Here is an 11,686-nt window from a genome sequence, read left to right as displayed (position 1 = left end):
ATCGTCCTGTAATGTTCAAGCCTCTAGATATTTTCCATTAGTAATGTCTAATCACAATAATAAGTTAGAAGAAATAACTCGCATTTTCACAACTACCAATATTCTCGTTTTTAATTACTTCGAAAATTATTTCTCGAAGATATCGGTTATACTACAAGAAAGCAAATCAAAATTAAAGTAAAAGTTCAACTACACGTATACCAAACGACATTTACAATATTAAAGGGACAAAATACTTAGAAAAAATTGTTGTTTCATTCGAAATTAAAGGCGTGGTGTAGCGGTTCTTCTACCTGATTTAAGGAACGAAAGCTTGTAGGGTAGGGGCTACCGTTCAGGATTGTCAATCTGATGGTCGTAGGTTCAAACCCTTCCGGTGGCAGAAAAGTTTCGTAAGTTTTAGACATATCCTATTGTGTTCATTGTCCACGCCGTGTGAAACGGAATGATTCAGTTTGGAATTAACGATGGGGGGAGGGGAAATATTGAATTACAAAATCTCAATTTCAACGAACCGAGAAGTGGAGAAAAAATGAATAATTCTTATAAATATTAAAAATTACGTTCATTTTTTTAGTGGTGTAATCGCAGGTAAAATCAAAGATCTTACATGGAAGATTTTAATTTGATCTGAACTCAGCCAAAAGGCATTTCGCACCGATCTAATATATTCTCCAATACATTTCAAAATGTTATTGAATGTTTCATGTCGATAATTTGACCAATGCATCCATTCTTGACGCTCAGACGATATTTTCTGCAACTACCTCTTCTCTCCAGTTCCTTCTCCTTCATCTCTCCCCTCCCCTCTTTCTGTTCTGCTTTTATCTCATATCGCCTTCCCTACTTTTCTCGCATCTTATCTCCATCGCACTCTTCTCCACTCCTCTTATCTCCTTTCCTGTCTTAGATTTCCGACTCCACTGCACTCCCTTTTTTCGTTCTTCTCTTTTTCTCTCCTTTACTCTACTCTCCACTTCCCTCTTCTCGTCTCCTCCTCTCCTCTCGTTTTCCTTTTCTTTTCTCTACTTTGTTCTTTTTCCTCATCTCTCCTCGAAGCTTTTTCCATTCTCCTCACTACATCTCCTCTCCTCGTCTATCCTATCTTTCTTCTCTCCTCTACCTTTCCTCTTCTCCTTTCGCTTTCTCTTTCTGCTCTCCTTTGTAACCTTTCGTTTCCTCTCACCTCTTTTCCTTACTGTAGACTCATCAGCGATGAAATACTAGAAACCTATTTTTTTTCTTTCAGAAAGAATTTTGTCATTTGCGATATAATAGTGATATTTTTAATAATTTTATACAATAATAATTGTTTATATTTCTTTCGCGTATTTTATATATATCTATTGTGCACGTGGCAACCCTGAAATTGAGCCTAACTCTGCACGCAACCCACCAACGGCTTGTGTAAATTGGGTTGCCTAGTTTAAAATGTCGTTGTCCTAAAACTTTTGAGAGACACTGTACAAGAAGTAACAGGTATAGTTGAAATCACCCGTACAAACTTCACAAATTCTGTGATCATTTCACGCATGGGACCACTGTTTTCTCTACTTGAAATATTTGTAATGTCTGACAAGTTGGCCACTTTTTCTTTGTTCGTTCTGCACACATCTAGAAACATGTCCCTGTCCAATGTTAGCTTGTCTTTATCAAAGTCTGTCCCATCTCAATGTTTTAATTGCTTATTATTTTTTGATAATGGCAAGTGAGAAACATTTATTTTATTTTGTTTTTATCAAACTAAAAATCTTGTGGGTGCGGCGCACCCACAAGATTATTTATGTGGGTGCTCGAGCCCCGGAGCACCCACGTATTCGGCACGCATGACTGCTGGTCTTGATGTACTGGAATTCATACGCATGATAAAATCTAATCCGAATATTTAATATTTATAGACCTCTTTACAGTTTGGAGAAAATTAGCAAAACTGTTGGATGCGTGGCGGATAGTCCGCAAATATTTTTCATATTAGATTTTTTAACTTGAGGAGTAAGGTCTTATGACTGCTGATTCACGACCTTCAACATCTACAAAGATAGCTTTATCACAGGGCAAATCTCCAAGATACACTCTTTGCATGAAAAGTACAACGTGTTTTGACCAAGAGCTATGCACTTGGAATATTCTGCGTCGCAAAAACTAGCTTCTTAAGTGCTGAATCGTGTTGTTTTCTTCCGACTGAACACTACGTCATTGACCGTGTCCGTTTGTACACCAGAGCACGTGCTGGACAGCCATGCCGCTTGTGGACTATGCCTTCCAATTGAAAGCAAACAACGCCGCCTTCTTTTGTGGTGATAAGCGTCAATCCTTATCGCTTCGAACTACTTCCATGGATACGTTGCCTCAACATCAAACAATTCAGTAAACTTTGGTTCGGCTGTCGGGATGAATGCACTGGCAGGACTTGCAAGCTAATCCAGTGAATTTCAATTTAGAACGAGACGCAAGGAGTTCAGTAAGTTTTGAAATTGTTTTACTCTAACTTAAGTGAGAATTATTTCTTTCTTATCAGTCACTACTGCGCTCCACAATCATAGGATATTTACTACAGATCGAATACATCTGTCGAACATCATTCATATGAAGAATACCCGGCGGAGGCACATGGCACCGTGGTTTAGATCCCACTTTAAATGATAGGTCCAGGCCCGATTAGCCTTTCTGACTTAAACCTGACTTTAGTCGCCTTCAGTTAGATCCGCAAAACATTACTTTTATTTGGCGTTTTTTGGACTTTTTTAACTTTTATGTTATTTTTCAGTATTTTCTTGCCGTTTATGTTGCATTTTCTTCATTTCTGAGGTTCATTTTTCTCCTCCCTTGTTTCTTGAATTTTAAATGCATTTGTTAGCATTTCTTACAAATTTTCTGACACTGTCCTTTTAGCAACTTCGCCATTAATCGAAAGTACGGTCAATGGAAAAGCAAAGCACAATATTATTTTAACTGAAATGTTTGGCAATGAATTAAATAATTAATTGTGGTAAATTAATTTTTTTCTACAGCATACTTAAAATACTTTTGTGTGAAGCCTATTTTGAGGTTCCCTTGCTGGCCTCTATTATCGCTTTAATCTGTGGTTCTATAGTAAAATTAGTATCAATATAAAAGATATGTAATCTGACTGTACGCGAAACAACTTTATTTTCAGATGCTGGCCGACTACTGTATCGTGGAAAGTACACTCTGAAATAAGGTGAATGACTTTTACAGAAAAAAACTTACGGTGTAATTTCTGTAACCTTGAAGTAAAAATATAGAAAACTACTTAATTGCTTCAGTAATTTAAATCGCCAAACAAGGGATTTTTTCGAATTATTCAACTACTCTCTTGTAATTTATTAAAAAAATCAGTTTTAATTTCCAGAGCGAAAAATATTTTTAAGTCATTTTCTACCATTTTAAAGGTCATCAACTTCTGATCCTTAATTATATATGTGTGCTGCACTGCACCACGCGCGCGCACACATACACCACACACACACAAAAGGTCAGAGCCGCAGTAGGATGTGTGCCCCAGCACAGGGGCTCGCCCTTCGGATCTACGTCATAGGTATCGTAAACCTTAATCAGGATTCTGAAAACCCTAAAAGGAGGTGGTGGAAAAGGAACATGCAATTGTGCATTTCTGCGTGCAAGCAGGATGAAGTACACTGGGGTAGATAGCGTAGAAACAAATTCTCAACGAGCAAAATAGTTATCAGATTTGGCCAGATTTTGTGGATGGTTCACGACACGGCGAAACACCCTGTGTTTAAAACCATGCTGGTTCTAGTGTACAGTTTTACGAGAAATGGAAGTTGTCTACATTTTTACTTTTCTTCGAGTAAAAGGAGGTTTTTCACTCTCTAGGGTTTTGCCCCTCCCCCTTTCCAATCATTGGTGTGCACGCCTACCACGGTAGATACAGCAACAGACTGCGACTGTATGTCAACCCCTGCTCATTGATTGATTGACTTGGTGTTTTAAGTCCACTTTATGCACATTAAGGCAAATTGGGACTGGACCTACAGTTTAAAGTGGAATCCGAACCACTATGTGCCTCCACCGGGTATCGAACCCGGGACCCCTTGATTACAAGGCGACGACGCCCCGCTCATTGAGAAAGGAAGATATCGTGCATAGAAGCTGACCTATTATTTGATGGTTCAAGGTCACCTACTCCCTTCTAGGTAGAAAGAGGTCTACATATTCGGAATCGTTTTTATCATGCGCGTGTATTCCATCACAACAAGGCCACAGCATTACAATCACAAAACCATTTTTTACTTGGAATTCACGTTTCCTAACGGTGCCCTGCTAAATGCAATAGTGCACCCAGGACTTTTGTGGCGGGGGAGGGAATATGACCGTAAAGGATGGCTTACACGTACTTTCTATTTTCTTAGCAATCACCAGTCCGAACAGTCCTATATTTCGCAAAATTCCTCTGAATTTGATAGGAAGGGTGAGTTATGACTAGACGTCGGATTTTTAGGTTCTAAGAAGTGTGATTGTAGGTTCCTAAAATAGGCTCTAAAAATCCTAAAATAGGTTCTAGAAATCTTAAATTAGGTTCGAAAATCCTGACGCAGGTTCCAAAAATCTTAAATTGTTCAAAATTCCTGAAAAATACTGATTTGGTGGGGGCAGAGAGGAGATCAGATATTAAACCATGCAGTAGTCACGAGAGCAGAACGTGCGGATTGATTTATTGGACTTGCAAATACCATTGTGCTCTCTGATTGAGTGGCTCCATTGTCATTCATGGGAGAAGATCAATGAACCACAATTAGAAGTTCCTGGACATGCCTCTTGCATGTGCTACGGATTGTAATAGATATAAGAGTTCTCCTATTGTGTGGTACGGTCTTGCTGCACGAGCTCTTGCTCTGGATGCAGAAACGTTCGGGTGAAACGTGAGTATAGCTATGTTCCTTTAACGTGACCTTTTTTAAAGTACCTCAAGAACTCAAAATTCAAGAGTAAACTTGTGTACAAGCGCAGTGGGTGTATCAGAATACTCTTTCTTTACTCAAGTAAATGCCTTTCTTTTCGTAAGAAAACGTTTTGAAACGAAGATTCAATATCAGTTTTGACTTATTCTATTCAGTTAATAATATATAAATTTACACTTTGCTAAGTACCAAATAACTAACTACCTGGTTGGAAAAAAGTGCGAGTCGACGTTCTCTGATCGGCTGCTTTAACAATTTATACGAGTAACTAGTAACTTTGTGAATCCTGTTCGAGCCCCTTTCAAGCTAAGCACCACTGTGGAAGCACATAGTGGTTCGGATCCCACTTTAAACTGTAGCCCCATTCCCGATTAGCCTATCTGTGCATAATGTGGACTCAAAATAACAATTCAACACATTATATGCAGAGAGCGGGGTGGAATGGTCGATCATGGGGTCTCCACCCTGGTATTGTCACTGAAAACAAGACGGCATTATATAAAAGTTCACTTCCGTATCATTACATTATGATTATTGTCATTATTGAAATTCTGCTCTTTACAATTCTAACCTAGTGATGCGCATTTCGATACTTATTAATTGTCGATCAATAATATGGAATACTTCAGTTGTTTCTTGTGTTAATTAATTGGTCACGAGACCTTAACTATTAATTATGTTAAGACTTGAGTGAACACAATTTCATGCTATTTATGTTTAGTTGTGTCTTGTAGTTTTCCTATTTACTTTGTGAGATGTGCTGCACGGTCAGGGACGGCGACAGGGGTGGGCACGGGTGGGCAAGCGCCCACCCAAAACTTTCCTGTGCCCACCCGATTGCCCACCCAATCGAATTCAATAAGTACATATTCTTGGGGATATAGGAATGATTCAATAAATAAGTGCACATTTTACTTGTGAATATTATCTATGCTAGAAATGTTCACATATTATCATCCCATATAAAGCCAATTTTCTCATTAGAAAGTGAAAGTAATTACTAGAGCTATTGAAACAAAAACTGTGATCAAATGAATACTTCCATGATTAAAAGCAGCTAGTAGGCTTAGGAGGCTCAAAATTATGCAGGGTATGATCAAGATTAGATCAGAATTTAGGGTAAACTTGAGGACTGCAGCTCCGGGCCTTCATTGGGAAAGACTGCTTTGAAAAGTACCACATAATGAAAAAAAATAGGTACTTCGGACGTGGTAAAAATATAATAACAAACCACACCATGTAACTTGCAAGAAGTTGTAACTGAAACTGTGTAGAGGGGATTGGAGTGAGGTCTTGGTGCTGTAAACTCCGGTCCTCCACATACGTATAAAAATCCCAGCCTGGGTATGGTTAAAATAATCTCCAAATAAACAAATAAAAACATCATCTTATCGTTACTTCCTCCAGCAACACAATAAATTATTTAGACTTTTTAATTATTATTATTATTATTATTATTATTAAAATAATTTAATCAAGAAGACTTAGATGGACAGGCCATGTGACACGAATGGCAGAGGAAAGAATAGTTTACAGGATTATGTTGGGAAACCTGATGGTAAGATACCAGTAGAAAGGCCAAGACGAAGATGGAGGGATAACGTTGAGATAGCTCTAAAATAAATCGGTAAGGATAGGAAAGATTGGATTGATCTTGCCCCGGATAGAAACAGATGGAAGGCTTGTGTTTCTGCAGCCATAAACCTTCGGGTTTAAGTATGCTAGAGAGTATAGTATAGTTTAAATTAGCTGTGCATTGAAATTCCAGAAGTGTCCTTTTTTATATTTCATTACAATTTGTATATACCTGTCATCTTCAAATATCAATATGGTATGCGAAATATCAACTTTATATTCGTTCTACTAATAAGAACGAATCACAATAATCACTACAATACCGAAGTGAATACATTTTAATGAACCAGTTATGTATGGAAAAAGCTACAGAATTATTCAATTACTAATGACTGGCTTATCATATTTAGAAATCCTCTTTCGACACTCAAATTTTGTAACACGAATCAGCCGAAAATGTCGACAGAATCTGTAGATGCAGCTGAAGTAAAGAAAAAAAGTTATGTCACGAAGTATCCATAAGACGATTTTGTTAGTTTGATTTTAAGCCCACTTTTATGCTCAGATGGGCTAATCGGGACTAAACCTACAGTTTAACGTGTAGTCCGAACCAGTGTGCATTGTGCTTCCACCAGAAGAGGGTGGAGTCCAACACATGACGTCTATCCACTGGGGAAAAATATACAGAAAGAACTCGCACCAAACGTGTCATTTTATCATCACAGAAGATGCGTCCATTTTAAGAGCGTGATTGCCTGAGACAAATTGAGACTTTCGGAAAACAACGTCATTGTTCACGGAATTAGCTGCCTTGATCCACTAATGAAACGCTGTGCAATTGAAACTACCACCTCAACTTTCTAAGAGGTACGAGCTATAATGAAACTCCATTTTTGGAAGAGTAAGTCGTGGTTGATTTGTTTTATTTTAAGTCACTTTTTATTTTAAGTCATTTCAATTGTGATTAGATGAAAGTAACGAAGGGGCGAAAACAAATACATTCTGACACTCAAAATACAAACCCTCATAAATTATTACTTTGACAGTGGTTCCAGGCTCCAGGGACTTGTTGCCCTGAAAGAATTAAGTTTCCAGGGTATGATGCACAAGTTGACATTCTAGTGTATTCGAAATGGTCACGCCATACAACCCAAGTCATCTATAAAAAATAGATGAATTATTACTGTTACGGTGATCAACTTGGATGAATTCCTTGTGTCCTAAATCATTTTGTTACCTCAAAAAATATGTTCATGTAACCATACGTGTGTTGCTTCTCCCGCATTAGTAACAAGAGAGTTCAGAAAACGAATAGCAACTTAGCTAATAATCTCTTCAATTCTGAACAGATTTTTCAATCTTACTTGTTTATTACTTGTGAGTGATATTTTGTCAAAATAGCCTTTCATTATCCTAGGAATACTTCATGGAAAATGAACAAAGAATTGGTTTTCCGTGTGTGTTTTAAAACATTCCTAATAAGACGTTCATTTTAATCTAAACATGCAGTGGCGGCGATTAGGAGGAGCGGGAAGTGGGGTTTACAGTTCCCCCCACCACATTTTGCCACTTTTTTCCCCCGCCCTATGGCCTCTTTATGCTAAGCCTTTTCTACCAAGAAAAAGTATATTGTCCTTGCCCTTTAAATGTTGGCACGCCGCTACTACAAACATTCAGATAGATTTGTCAGTTGTGCAAACCTTGTACGCTAAGAAAAGTGATCCCCAAAGGAGTAAGAAAACTCTTCCAGTCAAAAAACTCATACAATGAAAATACTATGCTCAGGAACATGTCTTCAATTACGAGAAACTTCACGATTCTCTACCATCGCACTTTATATCACTGTCGCTCCGGCTCCCGTGGAAGAGTGGTTAGCACATCGCACTACGACGCCAGGGCTCCTGGGTTCGAATCCCGGCCTGGGCTGGATGTTTGTGAGTGAGTGTTCATTCATCAATTTCATCATGTCATCACTCAAACCCATCTTCGCAAATTAGCCAAAAGTGGAACAAAAAGCGAAGTAAAATAAAGCAAATCAATCAACCAATCAAATCAATCTATCACTGTAGCCGAATACATAAAATCAAGTATGTGCCTTGTATTTGCAACACAAGCTTAAACCAAATTCACATTTATTTCACTGTATTAACATGCATGAAATATTGTGGTTAGAATGTATGGCTGCACATGCTACACCCTTCCTTGAAATAATTGTGTCCATCAGAGACAAAGCGAAAGGAAATGGAACAAGATGGGAGGATAGATTAGAAAAGAATAAAGAGGAAAACAGGATAAGGAAAGGGAAAAGAAGTAAGAGGAGAATCGGGAGTGTAAGAGAGAGGGGGATACATTACGTCTTACATACACATATATACTACGTATATATGGTCTTATACAGGGAGGTTATTTCAGTCGTTCACCGCCAGAGTGACGGCCGTTCCGCGGACTCTTCATGCAACAGGTCCCGGCAAATTGCGTTCAGGAAGTCCGTAACAGAAACCGCTTGTTTTGTAATGTTTCCACTTTTCACAATTACAGTTACAATTACAATTGAAATAAGCACGTACCTTGTCGCACGGATGCAGGAAAAGGTGTCCTCCCCAATACAAATATTTCCGGCACCTTATTTCTGACATCTAATCTTAGATTAGACATCGCTACTTTATCCTCAGTTGACAGAAAGGGAAGACAGCATCCCGGCGCATAAAGCAAACCGAAAGCGTAAAATGATATTTAAAAGTAATAATAATGATGATCACTAACCTCCTGTGTTATAAGAGATGTTGAAAATGACTTCCTTCAACAGCAATACAACACGTTTCTTAGGTTCAAGAGATCCTGTCTATCGTAATCCCTGACCACTTTTCTGCAAGAATTCGTTTTCACGTAATTATCGTACATAAAAACTCTATGTTCAAGACTATATTTGTTTAACGACATAAGTAATGAATGAATAACAATTAACACACAATAAAGCACTGGCCACGAGTAAGCACATTACAATAACACAGTATAAGCAACACGCGTACTGATAAATGAACAGAAGTGAACATGAACGTACACTGAAGTCTGGTAGCCGACAGTGTTGCTAACCATTTTTCGGCAATGTCCCTACAGACGTAGTCAAAATGTCCCTACAACTGACCAAATGTCCCTACGCCAAGTAAAGTGACTAAAAAAAAACACCTCATGAGCATGCAAACAGAAGATAAAATATACACATTTACTTACCAAATCTTTCTGCTCGGTGCTTCAACAATTAATGAAGGAGCGAATTTACAATACAGGACCTCTCCCCGATTTTTTGTAATATTTCGCACACTCACTAATTGAGGCCTCCTAATCACGAATTTGAAGTTAAAATTTGGGGGGTCACGTGTAGAAATTGCAAAATAAGTGACATTGAGTGGTCCGCGATCGGCACGATTGCTTATTATTTACCGGAAGATTTTGTGTTTCCAATACTTAAAAAACGAAATATACATTCCTGATATTACTACGACCCCAAATTTTAACTATGTTTGCCTATCCTAACCTAACCTAACCGTACCTGAATGGTTCGTGGGGCTATCCGTCAATGGTTTGTTGGGCTACCCGTGCATGTTTTTTTCGAGCCCAAATTTTAACTATGTTTGCCTAACCTAACTTAACCTAAACTTACCGAGAATGGTCAGTGGGGCTATTCCTGAATGGTTTTGCGGTAATTGTGATTACGAACCGATAAAAAATATTATTTTCGTAGCACTTTAACGGCAAACGTTCATCATCGAAGACGCCATTTTCGTATCCTGCAATTTTATGATTGATGTACTGTTGCCAAATTTACCTGTAATCAAATCAGTTCTTCTACATCGTGATTGTCGCTGTCACATGTAAGCACGTTCTTTGGGCAATATACTGAAATCCATAAGTTTATTAATTAGCCCACAGCCATCCTCCTGCACACTCCACCTAACAATCTGTACAACATTAACAACTTTTTTACTGTTCTCTTCCGCCATTCTTACACGATCCATGCTCTCCAAGTATGAAATCAACAGTGTGGCAACGCTGTAGACAGCGTAACTAATTTTAATTTGTTCATATCAACAAATATGGCTACCATACTTGTATACGGAGAATCATTGCGAGAATTGAAAAGCTTATTTTACAACTTCTACACGTTAATGAACATTTTTTCCCCCTCACCCCAACATGTTAACTTGAGATAAATAATCACGAATAATTATTTCGTGAGTATAAGACGTAGCATAGAAATTACAGAAGGGTCCGGTATTGTAAATTCTTGCCTTAATGAATAATAGGGGTGTGCTGGACAGAATTTTTTGGGTCGGGACGGGATCGGGACGGTAATTTTTTTAAATCCCGACATTCGGGACTGAAAAATTTGCAATTTCCCGACCAAGTCGGAAAATTTTCTGGACGGGAAATGTTCGAAATTTCCCGAAGCACTGGAAATCTCGAATTTTACAAGTCATTTTCACTTTAAGTGATTGTTTTTGCATTTCTAGAATAAAAACTTACAACTTTCGATAAGTTCCAGAAACTTACAAGGCAGAAAACGTCGAGAATTAACGACTTTTTAAAGTAAAGAATCCAGCACACCCCTAATGAATAACGTTGAGTCGTTTACTGTTGATTATGTTATTTGAAGTCATACATGCTGCTGCTGTGAAGAGATAGATGTTGGTTGGTGATGCTGTATTTCCTGCATTCTTTAACAATTTTGGTCCCATTTTATTTCCCTTTTTTGTTTTTGTATCACTTAACATTGAAAATATTCTTTCCGTTTCCGCGTTAGAATGCGGCAATGTTAGCACTATTTTCGCGAGAGTGGAAATGTTTTCAAAAAGGAACTTGCCTTGAAAGTTTTTGGTAACCGATAACATGTTCCAAAATTCTGATGGAGATCTGTTAGTTAGTTCTTTTTTCTCCTCCTCGCTAAAGTATCCAGATAAACTAATTCATAAAATGTAATTTACCAAGATTGAAAAAAGTACCTACGTTTTCCCTCATTTGGCAAAATCTGTCCCTACGTTCCTACGCGGGCGAAATTTAGTGAAAAGTCCCTATGCGTAGGGACATGTCCCTACGGTTGGCATCACTGCCGACACGTGCAGTATGAAGCGCCCTCTCGCGGCTGACAACTCACCCAACCCCCGATAAGC

The 11,686-nt window shown here is 38.3% G+C and overlaps 1 protein-coding gene across 1 annotated transcript in view; it reads left to right on the top strand.

Annotated features, from left to right (window-relative positions):
- The first annotated feature begins 2,380 nt into the window (after positions 1–2,380).
- LOC146002563 (putative ATPase N2B) overlaps positions 2,381–11,686 on the top strand; it is a 68,521-nt gene continuing 59,215 nt past the window's right edge. The window contains exon 1 of the mRNA XM_083140493.1: positions 2,381–2,461. The gene's annotated coding sequence lies outside the window, so the exon portion shown is untranslated. The remainder of the gene's footprint in view (positions 2,462–11,686) is intronic.

This window comes from Lepisma saccharinum, chromosome 18 (assembly GCF_977018435.1).
Source record: "Lepisma saccharinum chromosome 18, izLepSacc3.1, whole genome shotgun sequence".
NCBI lineage: Eukaryota > Metazoa > Arthropoda > Insecta > Zygentoma > Lepismatidae > Lepisma > Lepisma saccharinum.
Note: the sequence above shows the minus strand (reverse complement) of the source record. Positions and strands in the feature narration are given on the sequence as shown.